The sequence below is a fragment of the Peromyscus leucopus genome, chromosome 14, assembly GCF_004664715.2.
Source record: "Peromyscus leucopus breed LL Stock chromosome 14, UCI_PerLeu_2.1, whole genome shotgun sequence".
NCBI lineage: Eukaryota > Metazoa > Chordata > Mammalia > Rodentia > Cricetidae > Peromyscus > Peromyscus leucopus.
The window spans coordinates 32,635,043-32,638,690 of record NC_051075.1 but is presented as its reverse complement, the minus strand read 5'-3'; positions in this window follow the sequence as shown (position 1 = coordinate 32,638,690).

Sequence of the window (3,648 nt, the reverse complement as noted above, 5' to 3'; positions counted from 1 at the left end):
TCCCTCAGCCACCGCCGCCACCAGCGCCGCCGCCGCCGCCGCCTCGTCGGGGGACACACGGCGCATGCGCCGGCGACTCCGGGAGGCGCAGCGGTCACGTGGTGCTCGCCGCCTAGGCCCCGCCCTCCGTGGTCTCCGGCCGCGGTTGGCTCTCGCTGCAGTCTGCGTTTCCAAAAACCTCCCGTGTGCGCTGCGCAAGTTCAGCCTCCAAGAAAACCCCTGACATACCGTCGTCATTCTTTTCCTAACTGCTCCACCTTTACCCATAAAAATTTATCAGGAAACGGCCAGAAATTCAGCCTAAAACCTCCGAACGTCAAGACACTATGGTCATTGACTCAAGTATTCTGAATCTGCTTAGAAACCTCATGGGCTTGGGAGTTTGAGGCTCTCCTCTGGGCAGAGAGAGGCGGCTCTGTGTTGACGACCTTAGCAGCCCTCTTCGGTTGTATATACTCTAGTCCTCACCTTTAAGTATCTTTTTAAAGTCCTGGCTTCTCCGAGTAAGACTGTAACAACTGCCGGGCGGTGGTGGCGCACGCCTTTAATCCCAGCACTCGGGAGGCAGAGCCAGGCGGATCTCTGTGAGTTCGAGGCCAGCCTGGGCTACAGAGTGAGATCAAGGAAAGGAGCAAAGCTACACAGAGAGACCCTGTCTCGAAAAACCAAAAAGTAGAAGAGGAGGTGGAAGAGGAGGAGGAGAAGGAGGAAAAGAAGACGACGACTAACAACTGAGCGAGCACATGTTTACTTATCACTCACCAGTCTCCTGACTGGAGTTCAATAAAGTCACAACTGGGTTTAAGTCCTTCTCTCTCTAGAATCAGACTCCAGAAAAACAATTTTTTTTAGGTTGTTTTCCAGTAGCTTTGCTCCTTTCCTGGATCTCGCTCTGTAGACCAGGCTGGTCTCGAACTCACAGAGATCTGCCTGCCTCTGCCTCCCGAGTGCTGGGATTAAAGGCGTGTGCCACCACCGCCCGGCCAGAATTTTTTTTAAGATGGCTATTACTCTGTTAGCTATAAATTACCTTGACTGCGCCTCTGTGCCCAAATAACCAATTCCTCCCACATTCTGCATTGCATTTCCATTGAATGATCACACCTTTCCCTTTGCCTCTTCATTGGGCAGTTTTGGAGTCTCTAAAAATCAGCAGCTTCTAAGTGTTTACCATCTGGAGGAGCAATGAAGAGAGGGCACTATATTAAGATGTATTTATTTTACACGTCCGTTTGCCTGCAGGTATACATGTGGATCACAGGCTTGCAGTTCCTATGGAGGCCAAACGAGGGCAGTATTTAACAGCCACACCAACCTTCTCACTGTTTTCCCCAAACTCCCAATAATTCACAGTGTTAGAGCTCTTAAGTGTCTAAAACACTCATTATAATTAGTCTAAAATGTGTTCCTCACCACTGACAACATAAATTACTCAGGCATCGTGATGCATGCCTATAATCACACTTGGCGGGTAGCGGCAGAAGAATCAGGACTTCGAGGTAATGTTCAACTGCATGAGTTTGAGGTGAGCCTAGGCTGCACAAGACGCAAAACAGCAGCAGCAGCAACAAAAAGAAAACCACATAAACCACTTTAAAAAACAGATTGAGCCGCCAGGCGGTGGTGGCGCACGCCTTTAATCCCAGCACTCGGGAGGCAGAGGCAGGCGGATCTCTGTGAGTTCGAGGCCGGCCTGGTCTACAGAGTGAGTTCCAGAAAAGGTGCAAAGCTATACAGAGAAACCCTGTCTCGAAAACCAAAAAAAAAAAAAAAAAAAAAAAAAAAAAAGAAAAAAGAAAAAGAAAAAGATTGAGCCATAATTTACCTTAAAATAAATTATAAAATTATATATCCTAATTATAAGCACTCCAAAGAAAAAAGTATTAGACCAAATACTGTGGTTTATAGTCTAGTGGTATCTATAATACTGTGTTTAATGTCAAATGATTGTGGAAACTGAGAAGATCTAAAGAGGAAAGAGGTTATTTATTACCATAATACGTTTCCTCCTCCTGATCAATTCTATGCCAGCCTGCTCCATTCTCTGGAGACTGACCCTTACATACTCTATCAGTGAACTCCCTTGCTCCCTCGCTCCTGTTGGATCCAGCCAGTTGTCCTTCACTGAAAGGCATGGAGGAGTAAAGTGGGAATTCATTTCTCCTTCTCTGTTTAGGGGTCTCAGGTCTGATGAATGTGTCTTTCTCCACATCAGTTGGTGCTCCTTCCAGACCTCAGGTTTCCCTAAAGTCCACCTTTGCAAAAGTAACTTCTCAAATTCTGATTTTGGTGTTCTATCTACTTCTTTCTAAGATCTAGACTGGTAAAAGAGCAAAATGGTTCTTTCTGGACTATTCAATACAAAGTTTCTTTTTTTTTCTCTCTATCTCTTTCTTTTTTGATTTTTCAAGACATAGTTTCTCTGTGTGGCCTTGGCTGTCCTGGAACTCTGTAGACCAGGCTGACCTCGAACTCACAGAGATGCACCTAACTCTCTGCCTCTGAGTGTTGGGATTAAAGGCATACACCACCACCGACTGGCTCAAGGTTTCTTTTTTATGCTTTTCAAAACATAGCACTGCCCAGCTATGGTGGCATTGTCCTGTAATATTAGCATCCAGGAAGACACCCCTGTGCTGTGGGATGTTCTGTATGTGAAATGTGTTGCTCTGATTAGTTAATAAATAAAACACTGATTGGCCAGTGGCCAAGCAGGAAGTATAGGCGGGACTAACAGAGAGGAGAACTGAGGAAACAGGAAGGGAAGAAAGAGACTGCCTGGAGCCGCTGCCAGGACAAGGAAGATGTAAGGTACCAATAAGCCATGAGCCATGTGGCAAAGTATAGATTAATAGAAATGGGCTAAATATAAGAGTAAGAGCTAGACAATGATAGGCCTGAGCTAATGGCCAAGTAGTTTAAATAATGTAAGAGTCTGTGTGTTTATTTTATAAGTGGGCTCCGGGACTGGCCGGACTTGGAAGGAGCTGGAGAGAAATTCTCCAGCTACATAGGCAGCACAAGAAGAGAGGAGAATTCTGGGAAGTGGAAGGCTGAGGCAGAGAGACACTGCCAGCCGCCACCATGACAAGCAACATGTAAAGATACCGGTAAGCCACAAGCCATGTGGCAACTTATAGACTAATAGAAATGGGTTAATTTAGCCGGGCGGTGGTGGCGCACGCCTTTAATCCCAGCACTCGGGAGGCAGAGCCAGGCGGATCTCTGTGAGTTCGAGGCCAGCCTGGTCTACCAAGTGAGTTCCAGGAAAGGCGCAAAGCTACACAGAGAAACCCTGTCTCGAAAAAACCAAAAAAAAAAAAAAAAAAAAAAAAAGAAATGGGTTAATTTAAGGTAGAAGAACTAGATAACAAGAAGCCTGCTGTGGCCATACAGTTTGTAAGCAATATAAGTCTCTGTGTTTACTTGGTTGGGTCTGAGCAGCTGCGGGACTGTCGGGTGACAGAGATTTGTCCTGACCGTGGTGGGCCAGGCAGGACCAGGAAAACTCCAGCTTCACCCCTGTAGTGGTATTTGCTCTGCCCATGACCTTGGGCTATAGGCCCTTAAGGAGGCAGTGCTTCTTGCAGTTCTGACCTCTTAAAACGTAAGGGAGTCCCTTCTCCCTTCTGTCTGATGTGGTCGGAC